Genomic DNA, 19,247 nt, shown 5'->3' on the forward strand with positions numbered 1-19,247 from the left:
TAATCAGCAAACACGAATGACAATATAAAACAATATAGTAAAATGACAAGATAAGAATGAAAATACCAATGAATGGTTACATAACACAATGACACACATACAGTTACAATACAATAATTAAAATTCCATAAAATGAAGGGTCCATGAGGATGTTTAAAAAAGGAGTTTAAAACCAGTCCTAACTGTACGCTGCACCAAAGAGGAAAGTCTTCAGCCTGCTCTTAAATGTGTGCACACTGTCAGGCTCTCATCAACACTGGAAGTTTGTTCCAGAGGAACGGAGCTTGGTAGCCAAAAGCTCTGGAGGAGATAAAAGCATGGATGAGTATTTCTGCATAGTTATGATTTAGAATGTGCCTGATTTTTTAAATATTCCGTTGATGGAAGTAGGCAGTCCTTGAAATTAGCTTTATGTGTATCTAAAAGACAAATCCTTGTCAAAGATAACTCCAAGAGCCTTTGCAGTGGTGCTGGAGGTCATGGTAATACCATCCAAAGAAATGATATTGTCGCACAGTTTTTTCCGAAGGTGCTCGGGGCCAAGTATAATGACTTCCGTTTGGTCTGAGTTTAATAATAAAAAGTTGCAGGTCATCCATGTCTTTATGTCCGTGAGGCATTCTTGCAGTTTAATTAATGGAAATTGTGCATCTGGTTTAATTGATAGATACAATTGTGTATCGTCAGCATAACAATGAAAGTTGATCGAGTTATTTCCTTATGATATTGCCCAATGGCAGCATATCCTGTATAAGATGAACATAATAGGTCCAAGTACGGACCCTTGCGGTATACCATGACTGACTGTAGTCTGTGTAGAGGATTCATTGTTGACAGACACATACTAACACCGTTTTGATAGATATGACCTGAACCAGCTTAGTGCCATGCCTTATACCTATGAAAAGTCCTAATCTTTGTAGTAGTATTGTATGGTCAATAGTGTCGAAGGCAGCACTCAGATGCAACAGAACCAGGATAGAGGAGAGTCCATTATCAGATGCAGAAAGAAGGTCATTTGTTACTTTAACCAGTGCTGTCTCTGTGCTATGATGTTTTCTAAAACCTGACTGGAATTTCTCAAATAAACAATTCTCATTTAATAATTCACACAATTGTGAACGGCTGCTTTCTCCCCCAGTTTAAACCGTAGCCAGTCATGGCATTAATTAGGTGTGAATGTTGCGTTTCATAAAATGTATTCAACACAGCCACTCCTAATCAGACAAACCACAGGTAGAGCGAGATTGTGAATTCAGAAGCTGTCAACCATCAATTAAGCCGTTTTATGATAAGAATACTTGGTCTATATTGGTCTGTAGTAAGAGATCGAGCTGTTTCCATCACATCCTGTAGTTCCTCCAATAATTATCATTTGCTGACATGTCTGTTTGTGAGGTAAGCATACAAAAATAAACTTTATTCAGAGTGTAGCATCAAGTCAATTAAACTTCTGGGATACTGATCTGGTCAGTTAAGTAGAGGGGGGTTATCAGTTTCAGCTGCTTTGGTGTTATTGAAATTAACAACAGGGTCACTAGAGGGGCAACAATGAGTCGACCCCCAAACAGGAAGGGTTTTCCAGGTGGAGGGCACTGACATTTTCCCTCTCCCTCATCTTTTCTGACTGTTTTTCACTGGTTTTGCATTTGGTGTGAGAGGGTCTGGAGAACGTTCTGCTGCCTGTAACATTGTTCAGCATGACCGGTTTGGTGGTGGGTCAGTGAGGGTCTGGGGAGGCATATCCATGGAGGGACGCATAGACCTCTACAGGCTAGACAACGGCACCCTGACTGTGAACAAGTCTTAAATCTGAAGTTCCTGGCTGCTGGAATAAGCCTTGTACTTAAAACGAGGGTGGGCGGTACACCAGTTTCGTCATGTTCTGCCAAGACTTGCAACAACGTTATTGTGATAAACACGCACTTGATTTGGTTGTAGCACACACAGGAGGAGGATCAACACTAAATGAACTCTGTAACACCCACATACTGTTTATGGTACAATCACCTTTTGACTCTCCGCTACACTGCTAGTGCCAGCCCTAAACAGATCATTTTCACGTGTGCGCGTCACTGGGATAAAGCAACACGCAGAAACTAGATGAGAGACCGCACCCAGATGTGTTTCTTTGACTGCACAGATGCTATGGTGAGAAAATCTGTCCACAGACAAACAGACATAAATATTAACACCAGGCGATGTACACAAACATCATCTATGGTAACTAGAAGTAAGTGAGTAACTAGACCAGGTGTCTTCAGGACCAAATGTTGCCAAGATGACACAAACCATACCAGCGTCCGGTTATGAATATTTAAGTATTAAAAAGTCATAAGAATGGACTGACAGCTAACTCTTCTAACAGCACAAGTATGTTTTGATGTTGACCATTCCATCTTAAGTTCTAGTTTCAGAGAGAAGTCAGATACCTAAATGTAAATGTGAGTGTACCGCTCCATGGTGTCCAACAGTAAAATGCAGAGGGTGCAAATGAGCTACACTCCTAATCTTTATTTAAGCGCCACTCATTCAGCTGGAGATTAGGAGCTGATGTGTAGCATCAGCCTCATGAGCTGCTGGAAGAATTAAGTTCAGAAAAGTTGGTTTAATTTCTGCCGGAATCATCAGAGCATGGACAAAGCGGTGTGGTGGGGTTTGTCCGAATCCAGAGGCTTATAGTCAGTTGTTCTCTGCAAATTAGGCAAAAAAAGTCAAACTCATGGATTCATAGCTAAATTACTGACTTCTAAAGACATGTTTGTTTTTGTGTTTTGGGTCCGGACGGCTGCTAAAACAGCTGGACATAATTGTTCACTGTATTAACATCAATTCAGTCTTATGAGCATAATTTTAGGGGTTTTCAAAGTCAGGCACACAAATAGTTTTGATCATACATTTCATAAACATGAGAACACACCTCATGTTGTATGCAACCAAAAGGAAACCTGTTTCATAACCTTCTGAGAGGACTGCTGCAAGCCCCAGAGCTGCAGCATTACCAGTGCAGAAAATGCTCTGTTCTGTGTGTGTGTGTGTGTGTGTGTGTGTGTGTGTGTGTGTGTGTGTGTGTGTGTGTGCGTGCGTGCGTGCGTGCGTGTACCATCTTCCTGTCCCTTAACACCCGCTCCCTGCGGCAGTTACTACAAACAGGAGATAAATAAATAAGGAAGTGTTCTTAGACAGCTTGTCTGGATGAATAAGGGTTATGTTAGACAACCTAATAGGAATATTATTTGGGCCAAATAACATGCAGTTTGTTTTCCTCATGCTGCAGCCCATGAACAAATAGGTTACAGAACTCTCTGTGAGGACTTAGAAGTAAATATCTTTGTACGCTAAGTTTCCAATAAGACTCCAGAAGTCCATTAGTTCTGAATAAAGCTCAGTGCCTGTAAAAGAGCAGCTAACAGGGGTTAGAGGTCATTTGATTTATGAGTATGTGTAAATACAGAAGACGATATGAGGCTTTGACGATTAGGGGAGTAAATGTGTAAAAGATAAGTAAATTTGGGAGCAGCTGTATATTTATATGACACGAATGCAGTCCATTTGTTTGGTTTGTTATTTGTTTTGACCGGTATGGACATTCCTTATCCAACCGAATGGGCCAAAAGGACATGACCATCCATTAAGATGTGTGGCCTCACTCCAGAAGGACACTCGGGATAATTTTCCTCTGTTATTAACACAGCTCCCCTCTCTGCTTCAACATGCACCAAACCAAAGCAAACCAACTCCCCAGAATAACTTTAAGATCACCTTTATTAATCCCAGAGGAGAAATGATGTCCCCTCTGTATTTTACAATTACACACATAGGCCTAAAACACACAAACAGGACCTATAGACATGCACTAATGGTCTCCAGCTACCAGTCTGATTGGAACTGGATCCAAATAACATGACAGGCTTTAACCCTTGTGTTGTGTTCCTATCAACTTTTTTCCTCCAAGTTTCACTACTTATAATATAAATAATCACCCAAATCCTTGTTACACTTTTTAATCGCAAGTGTATTCCTATTTATCAGCAGAAATGTTACTCTTCTTTCTTAAAATGATGGTCAATAGACCTCATTTACATGAAATCAAACCTAACTTCAGAGACAAAAAAGTAAAAAATGTTGAATGATTTCACAAAATTGACCCCCAGAAAAACACAGATGCTATATATTTGAATAAAACCAAAGATCTAATGAAAGTGATCATAATGATTTTCTGGTGGAAAAACGTAGTATACAGCACCAGAAACAAATGAAGAGACCACTTCAGCATTATCATTTTCTCTTGTTTTATTATTTATAGGTATGTCTTTGAGGGTTTTTTTTTGTATTCTACAAACTGCTGACAACATTTCTCTGTGTTGGAATTCAACAGACACTGGAATGGCTGCCATACATATAGAGACAAAGATTTAAGAAACATTTGGAGTGGTCTCTTCATTTTTTCTGGAGCTGTAGACAAACATGTTATTTTTTTAGCCCTAACATTAAATAAACCTTTATCTCAACATAACAACATTTGGGAACAGGTCAAATTTGACCCAAGGACCACAGGAAGGTTAAAGCCATTTCCGTTCATTGTCAAACCAATGAGTTTCTGAATGCATCATTTAATGACATTTTGGCCAAAGAAACATTCCTCTTAGGATCCTCACCATGCCCTGTGAGTTTATATCCCTGATCACAGACAAAATGATGTGACGGATTAATCACATGGTCTGGCTGTTGGACACTTGAAGTAGAGTGTTACTGTTACTACCTGTGTTTGAGAGGTCCATGTGGAGAAAGAACGAAGAAAAGTATTTCCCCTTTATTATAAAACCCGCATTTTCTGTTTCCTCTCAAATTATTTCGGGTAAATTGGAACTACTCTGATGAAATTCCTCTCACATGACACAGTGAAATTCACATGTGTTTGCACGAATGTTTCATGAGTGTCTGAATATGAGATGTGAATGGTGTATTTGAATAAAGTCCCTCGGAGCCCCTCGTAATGTGTGCCCAGTGACAAACTGGTGTAAATGAAAAGCAGACAAGGCAGCTGGCCAACATTGTCTTTAACATGATTCTGTCAATTTTCCTATGAGCACTGCGCTGTTATACGTTTGAAGCTGAAATATAAAGGTAATGAGTGCAGGAACACAACATGTGTATGCCTCTGATAACATACCCCTGTCTGTGGACTTGTTTACAGAATAGACTTTGGTTTGGAAGAAGTGAAACGACTGCAGCAGGTCTCCGTGTTGATTCATTATTATGAGGTATTTTTCACGTATAACGGGTGATGGGTAGATCGGGAGCTTTAGGCGGAGTTAGTGGTAGTTTAACCTGACTGAGAGAAGAGGTTGGAGAGAGAGAGAGTCGGGAAGAGAAATGTTCTGTTACCACAGTTTTACCGCTCATTCCATCACCATTTCCACCACAATATCCATCAAAATCTGACTCCAGTCTGGTAATGGAAAGTTTTTTTTGCCTGTGTTTGGAAAGATTGATACTTGAACGCAAGCAGTGGAGCAGATCTTTGGAGCGCATCAAAGTGTTTTCTTCAGCGCCCCTCGGCTCCTTTTGGAAGCTGCAATAACAACATTTGGTTTTACCTGCATATCCCCCCATCATACTCTTAAAGTTGGGTCACACTGGAAACATTTTCGTCTCTCTTTAAATCTCTCGAAGGACTGGAGAAGAGAAAATGCAGATTCACTGGAAGGCAGAAGCTTTGGCTGAAACGGTGTGACCAAATGGCACAAAAACCCAATTCATCATTAGCAGCTGAAACCATTTTAAGCTGACTGCCTTCTCAGACTCCTGACAGAAGTCTTCCTTCCATCTGAAGTTGAAAATCCCAATTCTAATAAAGGAGCTCATAAAATAAGGATCACGCTGATGTTAATTACTATAAAATTTGCAATGAACACATTTCCTTGTTCATTGTTATTTTTTCACGTTTTTTTTCTCATTAAATCCATTTTTATGCTCCCAGTAATGAGGGAACATGTTGATTAGTCCAAGATGACTTCCTCAATTATCCGCAACATATTCAATTTAATAAACAAACTGATTCATGAAAATGATAAAGTTTGCGATTAATTTAACTAATCAATAATTCATTCAATGTTTGCAGTTGTAATTGCCCCATCAGGACATTTGATCCACACGTTCATAATAGCATTCAATATTACATTTGAAATAATATGTAGGGAGTTGCCTTATTCTTGAAATCAGGGTCTTCACAGAAAATAAATAACAATGAGTATATATTAGATGTCTGTTGTGTTATACATTCAGCATATCATGGGATGGATCTGTTGTGTTTAATTCATAGCAGCTCTGAACCTTTATCAAGTCAGCAGTTTCAAACTGAGGGCTGAAGGCTCCCCCAGAGGAAAAACAGGCTTCACCTGATAAAATGGTTAGAAAGGTGATAAATCTACTCCCTCTCTCTCTCTCTCTCTCTCTCTCTCTCTCTCTCTCTCTCTCACACACACACACACACACACACACACACACACACACGTCACACACACACACACACACACACACACACACACACACACACACACACACAATACCAGAGCCTGCAGGAGGACCGGTGTGAGGGAGGCTGTCGGACAAACAGGTGACACTGCTGAGATGGTTTGAATTATTCAACAGCAATAAAAATAGATATGGGAGGTCTTGCTTATTTTATTTTATTATTACTTACTTTGATAATGGGATCTTTACAGGTGAAGTGGTCAATCACTCGTATTGGTCACACGCACACCCCCCCACACACACACACACACACACACACACACACACACACACACACACACACACACACACACACACACACACACACACACACACACACACACACACACACACACACACACACACACACAGGTTCCAGTGAGCCAAGATACATATGTTTAAATACACAGAGAAAAACACAGAAATAAATATTGTTGAGCAAGAAGAGCAAAAGATTGCACCAACCCAGTGACATGCAGCGATGCTCTCTCACACACACACACACACACACACACACACACACACACACACACACACACACACACACACACACACACACACACACACACACTTGGCTAGCTCTCTGGCTGCTACACCCGCCTGTCACAGCCAAAGAATGTGAAGTCAAAGCAGAAATATGGAGAGTGTCTAAGTGTGTGTGTGTTTGTGTGTGTGTGTGTGTGTGTGTGTGTGTGTGTGTGTGTGTGTGTGTGTGTGTGGGGGGGGGGGTGTGTGTGTGTGTGTGTGTGTGTGTGTGTGGCTGGGCAGCAGAAGCCTCTGAACAGATGTTGAGGCTATAGCTTTGAAATGCATTTGGAGATAGAAATAGCCCTTAAGGATCTATGTTATTGTCACCAGCGGTAAGTGTGTACACACACACACACACACACACACACACACACACACACACACACACACACACACACACGTGCATATGCATCTGAGAGAGAGACAGAGATGTCAGGCAGGGCAGACTGCACAGACAGACACAAGGCGACATGTTTAGCCAAACTGGAGGGACCCACAAACCACACACACACACACACACACACACACACACACACACACACACACACACACACACACACACACACACACACAAAGAAGAAGAAGAAGCAGAGAAGCCCTGCAGGATCTCATTATTCATATTTATATTTTTAAAACATCTTCATCTCCAGCACCCTAAAATAATAATCCCTCAGGATGAGTTAATGCTGACAGCACATCAGCTCAGTGTTCAGCAGTGTGTGTGTGTGTGTGTGTGTGTGTGTGTGTGTGTGTGTGTGTGTGTGTGTGTGTGTGTGTGTGTGTGTGTGTGTGTGTGTGTGTGTCAGATGTGCAGCCCTGCCCTGAGACGCATCAGACTGATGAAGTTTCAGGAGCACAGTGGGTGCAGATGTGTGTGATGGTGCTGTGTATGGACCGGCAGCTGGAGGTCACTGCTCAGTCTCACCGTCAGTTTCTGGCTCTCTGTCACCATGCAGTGAACACCGGACAGCTGGCGGAGCTTACCTTGATCTCGGACAGAAGTGAGCGGCTGTCTGGCGCAGCAGCGTCCGGGTCTCCGCTCCGTAAATCCACACTACGTGCCGGTCAGGTGCAGTGGAGTCTCTCCGGTGTGCCCTCCCTGTGTCGCTGTGTTTCCCGGTGAAGCACGGTGTACAGACCGCAGGCAGCGCGCGGAGTGAGGGAGAACCGGCAGCGGCGCGCGTGCTACAGCGTCACAGAGAGGAGAGCAAGAGAAGAGGTCTCACTCTGCTAGAGGAGAGGCGCTCTGCTCTTACACGCTCAGTAAGAGCATTTTGCAGTAGTACTTAAAATGAACTAAAGCTACTCAATATGATTTTAAATGAACACCTATCAACATTTTGTTCCATTGGGTTCGATTATGAATACAATAACTATGTTGGGTAAAATCCATATTTTTAATAATAATACTTTTTATTCAAAGGTCCCCTATTATGCAAAATGCACGTTTGAAGTCTTCTATAGGCCTACATAAATATGTGTCCCCGGTGTGTAAGCAGACTCACAAAGTGTCAGAAAATACAACCTCTCTCTTTTCCTCCTTACCCACATCCATGGACGGACTGGGGCTCAAAAAAGGCCCTGGACTTTTTCAACAACTTTGGCCCCCAGCCCATACGCGATTTTGTGTTTAAATAACCATACCACTTGCCAGCGTTTCAAGATACTATACCAAAAGCCTTATAGACTGAAGATATTCACAGATAATAACATTACACAATCAATGATAATTTCTGAGGTGTTTATTTATAACAAAACATCAATAAAACCACAATAAAACAAAAGTATTTCAGAACACTCACAAAGAAGGTAGCCCTAACCTATATTAACTTGAACTTGGAGGATAGAAACTTTATTTATAGGTTGATAATGAAAATGTACTGAATACTGTGGCAGTAAAAGCTTACTCAACAGGGCACTGGTTACTGCAACTCTATCTATAATGAGCTCACTGCCCAAGGACATTACGATGTCCTTCTCTATGGCCATAAGCAGAAATGCTTCGAGATGTTCCTGGGAATTAGTGCTCCTCAATCTATTCTTTATATATTTGAGGACAGAGAAACTTCTCTCACAGGCTACTTGGGTCACAGGAAGAGTGAGGAGAAATGTGTAGCCTCGGCCAACGATGTGATAGGCATCTGTTAACAGGTTGTACCTTGTCAGAATCTGGTAACAACATGCTGGGCAGTTTTTACAAGCTTTGCAGGTACTCAGTTTAAGTTCCTCCTCTTCCTCTTCTGTGTCTTTGTTCTCTTCTGCCTCTTCTTCCACCACTGTCCTAACTTTGTATTCATCCAATACAGACTGTTTCAGACATGGCCATTGTGCTGCCAAACACTTAAGCTTACTTTGCAAATTAGCAGCAGTTGCATTGCTGTCAAACTTGAGTAAGCATTTGCTCAACCCTTGAAAAGCAGTATCAGGCAGACTTGATAAACAAACGTGGGTAAAGTTTCTTGGGTCAAGCAGAGCCATGTCTGCATAGAGGGAACCATGAGATAGAAAACGCCTTTGGAGGCTCCCTGTAACTTCACCTGGTTATGGACCTCTGCTTCACAGGCACTGTTAGCATTTCCAAAACTTTCATCTCTTGCCCTTTCACCATCCACCATATTTGTTCTCCTCATCCTTTTCTCTGGGAGAGCTTCTTCCACTTCCCTATCACATTCCTCCTCAGACAATTTTGTATTTGCCCACTGAACAAAAACATCAGCAGCTTTCTTCACTGACTCAAAATCTGGTGACATGTTCTTGAGGGCATTTTCAGTGGTCAGAACCATTCGGTGAGCAGTCAAGATGTCAAACCATGCGTCTGCAAGGACTTAGAGCGTGGTGTTGTGACTTCAAAGATCCTGAGGAAAAGCTGAGCAGTCAGAACTGTCTCAAACCTCATTAAACCCTCCAAACACCCTTTTGCTTTGACACGCGCTGATGTCTTCAGGTTAAACTGGCCTTCAATATTTTTCAGTGCCCTGATGACATCAGTGTAGCCAGTCTTTCTCAAAGAGTGGTCCGCGGACCACTGGAGTATTTTGGTAAAATGTCACATTTGAAATTAATATATTATAAGTTTAAAGTGTTTCTCAAACTGTCTTAAAATGACTAGTATAGAGTGTAGCATAGATGTAGCGTAGCTACGAAGCTACGTAGCTACGTAGGTTACGATCTTACGTCATAAATGATTTGCGCGGTCAATTTGAGCTGTCAACTGACAAGATGGATCGATGGCTAAAGACAGGGTCAGTTAAAAGAAAATTAAATGACAAATCTGACGTGACAGTCAAGGTGTATCGCCCTGATGCAGGAGATCCAGCAACTACAAGTGGTTCAGCCGCAGCAACAAGTGATTTTGTGTGCGTTACTGAGTCCCAGGAGAGCGGTTCGCCGTCTAACCACCACCCAGCTGAAAGCTGTGAAACTAGGGGGATCGCGGAAAGTCCAGCGCTAAAGTGAAGAGAAAATATCACAGCGACTACATAAAATTCGGATTTTTCTGGACTGGAGATGAAGAGGATCCCAATCCACACTGTGTTTTGTGCTACGAGTCGTTGGCTAACGAGGCTATGAAACCCGCCAAGCTCAAGCGTCATTTTGAGAGCAAACACAAGGATTACATCGGGAAACCTTTAGCATTGTTAGAGAGAAAACGTGATGAACTTAAGAAACACATGACGAAGGCGCCCTCACATTTTTTTGCGACGGGGGAAAATGCGAAGGCTACAGAGGCATCATACAGGGTATCCCTTCTCATCGCAAAAACAGGGAAACCTCATTCGATAGGTGAGAATTTAGTCAAACCAGCTGCCAAGGTTATGGCTAATGTATTGTTTGGGGAGAAAGCAAGCGACGAAATTAACAGGGTCCCCCTCTCCAATGATACTGTCCAGCGGCGAATAACAGCCATGGCCGAAAATGTGAAAGATCAGCTGATCACACGTTTATGCCAAAGCCAGTTTTTCACACTGCAACTGGACGAGTCAACTGATATCGTGAATGAGGCAAATCTGCTGTGTTTTGTAAGGTACATTTATGATGGCGGTGTGCAGGATGAATTTCTGTTTTGTCGTTCCCTGCCGACCAACACCACAGGGGAAGCCATTTTTGACTCAGTCAACGATTTCATCCTGCAGAATAATATCGACTGGACATGATGTGTTGGTATTTGCACAGATGGTGCAACTGCAATGACTGGGAAACACAAGGGACTGGCAGCGCGCGTACGCGCAGTTGCACCTTGCGCCACAGCAACACACTGTTGCATTCACAGAGAACAGCTGGCTGTGAAAAAAATGCCACCATGCCTCAAATCAGTACTGGACGAGTCTGTGAAAATTGTTAATACAATAAAAACCAAAGCACTGAACACACGTCTTTTTAAAGCTCTGTTTGATGAAATGGGAAGTGAACACACAAAACTGCTTTTCCATGCTGAAGTTCGCTGGCTGTCGCGTGGGAAAGTTCTCACCCGTCTATTTGAACTGCGCGATGAGGTGATGTTATTCTTGCATCATACTGATGAACTGTATGACAGACTGCATGATTTCCAGTGGCTCTCAAAATTAGCATACCTGGCCGATGTCTTTAGCGCACTCAATGCTTTGAACTTAGCGCTGCAGGGAAAAGCCGTCACCGCCTTCAATGTGCAGGACAAAATTAAAGCTGCACGCCTCAAGATGGAATTGTGGTGTGTCCGTCTGGACCGCCAGGAGTTTGACTGTTTTCCGACGCTTGTGGATTTTCTCCTCGCTGCAGATGAAGACCTGGACGGCGGCACAGTTGCAGCCTTCAAGGAACATCTGCAAGGCCTTCACTTTCAGCTGGGAAGATATTTCCCAGAACTAGATGCAGGCTATGAGTGGATCAGGAATCCATTTGGGGACAAAACGCACATCAAACACTTCAGTTCCAAGCTCCCATCAAGACAGGTTGACAATGACAGCCTTGTGGACATCGCATCTGATGGGACACTGAGGACGACTATCAGAGAGAAAAGCTTGACGGACTTTTGGGTCCACGTCCAGCCTGAGCACCCAGAGCTGGCTGACGCTGCTCTGAAACTGTTGATGCCGTTTCCAACCACCTACAACTGTGAAGTTGGTTTTTCTACACTTGTTGGTCTGAAAACAAAGCAGCGTAACAGGATCAATGTGGACTGTGATATGAGACTAAAACTCTCCAGTTTGGATCCAGACATTGTTTCACTGATGTCTCAGCACAAGCAGCACCATTCCTCCCATTAGGTAGCAACAGAGACACGCAGTGTATGAGTGAGTAAACAATGCTATTTGTAAATGTAACAGTGTAAATAATTACCTTGTGTTTATTGTTAAAGTCTTGTTAAACTTGGGCCTGCAACCATAGTTTTACTGTACTTTATTTTTGAAAATACACAGCAGAAGTTTGTGTCGTACTAAATGCGGTGCATTTTGCGTATCTCTCTGTTCGCTCGGACATAAACTCAGTAATAAATGTAGTCTATGTTTCATATGATGTGTAAAATCTATCAGCATTTACCGTTTAAATCGCATGTGAACGAAATGCTTGTAGAATCCGTAGTTGTATTTGTATTGTTGATTTAATGTGTGAACGAGCGATATAGAGAAGGTCACATAAAGCTGTTATTATTAGGCTGTAATTTGTAATATACTGTTGGAGTAGTAAGCAGGCCTATTGTATGTATTCTAGTTTATATTTAGTTATATTTAGTTATATTTGGTGTATATTTCTCCTTCCTTCTTTGTATTGAACTGTTGCACCTCAATTTTCCTCGGGATTAATAAAGCTTCTTGAATCTTGAATCTTGTTTTGGGATATTGGGGGAGTTAGGTGGTCCGTGAGTATTTTTTTATTGGTTAGGTTAAGTGGTCCTTGGTCTGAAAAAGTTTGAGAAACACTGGTGTAGACACACTGGCCTGGCTTCCCAAAGGACCCACACATCTTCCTCAAGGCAACATCCTTGGCCCACCACCTTGTATCTCCAATCATGGAAAGACGCTTATGTCGACTGTCTTGACTTTCCTGCTCCCACACATTCATCTTCTGGTATGACTCATGAAAGAAGACAGCAATATTGTTCATTAGTGAGAACAAGGACCCACTGGCAATAGCCACTTCAGTTGTGTCAGCCAGAACCAGGTTTAACACATGTGCATAACACCACACATGCACTTGGTTTGGCGGAAAAACCTTTGTATTGGCCTTGCATATTGGATGAATACACATTCACAGTGGTTTTGGACAAGAATGTCACGAGAGTCTCGACCCTGATCTCCTGTTTGATGCACCTTCTTACTTTTCTCAATGCACTCAGTGAGATGTTCCTTCAGACATACAGTGGGGCAAAAAAGTATTTAGTCAGCCACCAATTGTGCAAGTTCTCCCATTTAAAAAGATGAGAGAGGCCTGTAATTTTTAGACAAAATGAGAAAAAAAAATCCAGGAAATCACATTGTAGGATTTTTAAAGAATTTATTTTCAAATTATTGTGGAAAATAAGTATTTGGTCAATAACAAAAGTTCATCTCAATACTTTGTTATATACCCTTTGTTGGCAATGACAGAGGTCAAACGTTTTCTGTAAGTCTTCACAAGGTTTTCACACACTGTTGCTGGTATTTTGGCACATTGCTCCATGCAGATCTCCTCTAAAGCAGTGATGTTTTGGGGCTGTCACTGGGCAACACAGATTTTCAACTCCCTCCAAAGATTTTCTATGGGGTTGAGATCTGGAGACTGGCTAGGCCGCTCCAGGACCTTGAAATGCTTCTTACGAAGCCACTCCTTCGTTGCCCTGGCGGTGTGTTTGGGATCATTGTCATGCTGAAAGACCCAGCCACGCTTCATCTTCAGTGCCCTTGCTGATGGAAGGAGGTTTTCACTGAAAATCTCACGATACATGGCCCCATTCATTCTTTCCTTTACACGGATCAGTCGTCCTGGTCCCTTTGCAGAAAAACAGCCCCAAAGCATGATGTTTCCATCCCCATGCTTCACAGTAGGTATGGTGTTCTTTGGAAGCAACTCTGCATTCTTTCTCCTCCAAACACGACGAGTTGAGTTTTTACCAAAAAGTTCTATTTTGGTTTCATCTGACCATATGACATTCTCCCAATCCTCTTCTGGATCATCCAAATGCCCTCTAGCAAACTTCAGATGGGCCTGGACATGTACTGGCTTAAGCAGGGGGACACATCTGGAACTGCAGGATTTAAGTCCCTGGCGGCGTAGTGTGTTACTGATGGTAGCCTCTGTTACTTTGGTCCCAGCTCTCTGCAGGTCATTCACTAGGTCCCCCCGTGTGGTTCTGGGATTTTTGCTCACCGTTCTTGTGATCATTTTGACCCCACGGGGTGAGATCTTGCGTGGAGCCCCAGATCGAGGGAGATTAGCAGTGGTCTTGTATGTCTTCCATTTTCTAATAATTGCTCCCACAGTTGATTTCTTCACACCAAGCTGCTTACCTATTGCAGATTCAGTTTTCCCAGCCTGGTGCAGGTCTACAATTTTGTCTCTGGTCTCCTTTGACAGCTCTTTGGTCTTGGCCATAGTGGAGTTTGGAGTATGACTGTTGAGGTTGTGGACAGGTGTCTTTTATACTGATAACGAGTTCAAAAAGGTGCCATTAATACAGGTAACGAGTGGAGGACAGAGGAGCCTCTTAAAGAAGAAGTTACAGGTCTGTGAGAGCCAGAAATCTTGCTTGTTTGTAGGTGACCAAATACTTATTTTACCGAGGAATTTACCAATTAATTCTTTAAAAATCAGACAATGTGATTTCCTGGATTGTTTCCCCCATTCTGTCTCTCATAGTTGAGGTATACATATGATAAAAATGACAGGCCTCTCTCATCTTTTTAAATGGGAGAACTTGCACAATTGGTGGCTGACTAAATACTTCTTTGCCCCACTGTACATCATATTTCCCAAGAAGAATTACAAGCTCAAAAAGTTCCCATGGTCAATACTCAGGTCATCCAATGTGTAAGCTGCTTCAGATTGTGTCTCTCTATAGCTAAGTCCTCTCTTACCAATGACTTTAACTATTTCAACAACTCGTTCCAACACTTGCCGTCTTTTCCTTATTTGGTCTCTGCGGGACACTATTTGGGGACCATGTGGCAGACTGGCTATATCAGCTTTTGATGCACGTAAGAAATATGCTTCAGCACACACCCTATGCATGGCCCCCCTTTCATGCTCCTCTACTCTTTGATTGACATGCTTCCAGTCCTGCATTCCACTTATGAAGGGATTTGTTTCATATGGCTTGGAAAATGCCAAACACACTGTACAATATAACGTGTGACTCTCCTCACAGTATGTGAGCAATTTGCGATTTGTGCCATCTTTACAAATGAACACTCTCTGCAGAGACAGATTTTTGGGCTTTTGCTGGGGGTGATTACAAAAAATTGTTCCAGGCTGTTACTGTCTGACTTTGGGCGTTTGAAATGCTTTGAGGCTGAGCCTCCTGGCGCTTCCCTGCACTCTCCCTGTCATTTTTTGAGCTGCAACTATCTTCTTCAACCTGAATTAACAAATGATAAATAAATAAATAAATGCATATATATATATGTTGTTAGGCAATGTACATAGCCAGTTGATTGTATAACATCAGATGCTTATCCTTAAAAAACCTATTCAATATTTCTTCTATATCATAACTTTTAATAAACTATACTGTCCAAGTATGAAGAAGACAATGGCTGTTCCTAGGATACTTTTAGTTAGGCTCTGCCAATTTGGAAAAAAAGAGGACAGAATAGTGTTTGCGTTTGTGTGTGTGAGAGGGAGAGGGAGGGAGAGGCGAGAGAGACTACTACTACGTTCCATCTCCAAAACGCAAAAGTATTTTTTGTCATCTTCCCCTTTTTCTTGCACATCAAACGTGACACTGAAAATGATTGAAGTAATCACGCTCTACCCGAAATGACGGTGGTATTTTATTATGTTCCATATTGCAGTTTGTTCGTGATATTTCACGCATTAACGTTGTCAGCCACAAACACGTCAGGATGGACTGCCCTGAATCGTGCTGAAAACTCGATGTTTATAGCAACATAACCCAAATAAATAGGTGAGCCTATTATAGCCTAGCCTACTGATGTACTAGGTGCTTCTGCAACTTACCAGCGCCTCTAGCTCTTCTGCGCTCGTCTGTCCCTGCACTACCGGGGGATGCTCCATCTCAACCTCCTTCTCTTGGCCGTCCTCCGCAGTCTTGCGTGGCTCAATAGGCCTACCTAATAGCTCAGTAAGCTTTTGACATTTTGATGCGTCCGACTCCAATGATTTGGCCTTCTTCTCCTTCATCTTCTCCCAGCCACTTTTCTCTTTACGCTTCCTACCTGACGTGGTGGAGAGGTTTGTGTGCCCCGATGAACCTGGGGGCTGTGTTGTCTGGAACCTTGTGTTCCTGGTAGGGTCTCCCATGGCAAATTGGTCTCAGGTAAGGGGCCAGACTAAGATTGGTTCATTTGTGCTACAAGGCCCAATGGCCCAACCAATTTATGCATTCAAGACAACACAACTTTGAGTTTAATCGTCCATATCAGCGGGAAAAATGAGGCCGCGCTTTTGATGCGCAGAGGTTTTCGATGTGGGGCTGCACTGCTGAGAGGAATAAACGCAAGTCGTCCTCCACCTGCAGCCTTGATATGTATTTGTTTTTAATCAGGGTCAGTGCGGAAAACCCACATTCACACAAACAGGTGGAGGTGAAGGGGATTAGGACTTTCATAGCCTTTGTGGAGATCTGGGGAAACTCGCTCTCCAAACGCGTGATCGACATTTCTCCCAGTCTCTGCTTCAAGTCCATATTCGAGCTGAGCTCGACCAGGGCCTCCTCCTCCTGCAGGCTCAGTCCATCACGGGGTGTGGCGGGGAAGAGAACGGATTTCTCACCCACTGATTTCCCATTGCGTCCTCTCCAAAATACTCGCCAAACTGGTCACGCAACCCATTCAAATGCGCAGTGATGACCGGTTGGACAGAGTTGAGAGGCAGCCCTGTCTTCTCCGCAACATCCTCCAGGGTTGGGAACATTTCCACCAAACCTCGTTCAACACGAGCACACCACAAGTCCAGCTTTTTCCTGAACCCAGACACTTGGTCGTGTGCCGAAAAGACGTGGTACTCTTTGCCCTGGAGAGAGGTGTTGAGGGAGTTGATCCTATCGAAGATGTCGGAGAGATAGCCCAACATAGCAAGCCAGTTCAAGTCTGCCAGATGTGTTACGAATGGGGAGTTAATCTCGGTGAGGAAGAGGAGGACTTCCTTGTGCAAATCGCACAGCCTGGTGAGGACTTTGCCCCGAGACAGCCACCTGACCTCAGAGTGCAGGAGCAGCTGCTGGAAGTGAGTGCTCATCTCATTGCAGAGGATCGAGAACAGACGGGCGTTTAAGGCACGCGATTAAATCAAGTTCACAATCCTGATGGCCTCATCAAGAACTGCACGCAATTCTTGGGGCATCCGTTTTGTTGCTAATGCCTGGCGATGGATGATGCAGTGCTTCCAGACAGCAGCAGGGGTAACTGCCTGTACCTGTTTAACGAGACCGCTGTGACGGCCAGTCATTGATCTTGCCCCATCATATTCGTCCCTGGATGGTATTGTCTGAGATAAGGATCATGTCAAGTGTAGCAGCAGCTGCTTCTCCCAGCATCACTGTAGCTGCAGGGAGTAGCAATGTTTCGCCGACGTTATGGGGTTTGCCTGCCTTCGCTATACGTAGCGCGACACGATAAGATGCTTCTGTCGCCTTCATGTTAATCGTGCCAAACGACTGTATTATGCTTTTTTTGTGACTGAAAATCATCTCGCTTCCTCTTAAATAACTCAACTGGCTTGTTCACTAAATGTGTGTGCTTAGTTTCAATGTGATGCCGAAGTTTGCATGGTGTCATGCTGTCATTGGCTAGCACCTCCTTGCAGACCACACACTGCGGCAGAGGTGCAGCCTCGGACCCCGACCAGGTGAAACCTAACTTTAAGTACTCAGGATCATATTTCCTACGTTTTTTGCTGGGTCCTGTCTCCTCCCTTACTGCTGACTTCTGTTGACTTGGGACAAGGAAACGATATATTTTACAGCTAATACACAAACAATTACCGATCTCAATAGAGCTGCATACGGATGTGTACGTTATTTTTTTCTTCGCGCGTCGCGCCTCCCCTTCGGCTCTTTGGCGATGGACAGACAGACAGATGGATAGATACTCTATCCCAAATTGGGAAGATGTTTAAATTGTGCCTCCAAGCTTTGATGGTGACAAAGATTGGCATGCATGCTGTTCTCTTTATCATACTAAAATCACAGACGTCTCTGTTTGTGTAAGTGTATATCTTAGCCTTGTTTACACTCAGGATCAATTTACTTCACATATGACGCATGTTATTTAGGAACAGCAGTTGCGGGATCGTAGGAAACATCGGAAACCCGGTCCACTCAGCTGGAATTTAGTTAGCCCCAGTGCTAAGCCGTTGACGTGAAACCTATGTGCATTAAAACAACTTACACAAACAGTCACTATGAGGCTACTCGGTTTGCTCACAAAATAGCACGCTAGTCTGTGCCAGTGCATTACCAGTGATAGCAAAGACGATTTGTGTGTTTGTGTTTTGAAGACATTGGGTACATCCCATGTATTTTAACTTGTATCCCTACTTCCCTCAATTGCGTCTTTTCCTTGTGCACTAGTCCCTCCCAATAGGGATGCATGGAGAGATGCAAGCAAACCACGTGAAGAGAGAGGAAGCAAGGAAATTAGTTTTAAGAGCAATGGGACTTGGCTGAGTATTTCACTGGAGGATGGTCTGGTGGTTTCTCCGTTATCGCTCCTCGATCCTTGGTTCTGTGACAAAAATAAGCGTCATGGGACGCTCCTTAAGATGGCGCAAAAAAAATCAACTTCCGGTGAGAGAGAGGACCGAGGAAATTACAAATAAGAGACATGAGATCTACCCATTGTATGTTTATCCAAGCAGTTGCAATTGTAAAGTATGGCTTGGTGTACAACAAGCCCTTAAATGTCCTGTGACAGGCTTCAGTGAGCAGCAGCACCACACATTCACTGCCAAATGTTGCACCAATTACAGGAACATGGCACGTGTAAAAGTTTAATGTAGTGTAAATTTGACACATACATGTTATAACATCTGAGGTAAATGAAGTTTGAAGTGTTATAGTTATGTTGCCA

General features: G+C 43.1%; 1 protein-coding gene across 4 annotated transcripts in view; it reads right to left on the reverse strand.

Annotated features, from left to right (window-relative positions):
* Window positions 1-8,206, reverse strand: part of LOC134878525 (junction plakoglobin-like) — a 135,594-nt gene extending 127,388 nt beyond the window's left edge. Inside the window, exon 1 of one of the 4 annotated variants that reach the window (XM_063904611.1) lies at window positions 8,029-8,206. The gene's annotated coding sequence lies outside the window, so the exon portion shown is untranslated. The remainder of the gene's footprint in view (window positions 1-8,028) is intronic. The other 3 variants (XM_063904612.1, XM_063904614.1, XM_063904613.1) reach the window with 3 other exon arrangements.
* Window positions 8,207-19,247: the final 11,041 nt, after the last annotated feature.

Source organism: Eleginops maclovinus, chromosome 16 (assembly GCF_036324505.1).
Source record: "Eleginops maclovinus isolate JMC-PN-2008 ecotype Puerto Natales chromosome 16, JC_Emac_rtc_rv5, whole genome shotgun sequence".
NCBI lineage: Eukaryota > Metazoa > Chordata > Actinopteri > Perciformes > Eleginopidae > Eleginops > Eleginops maclovinus.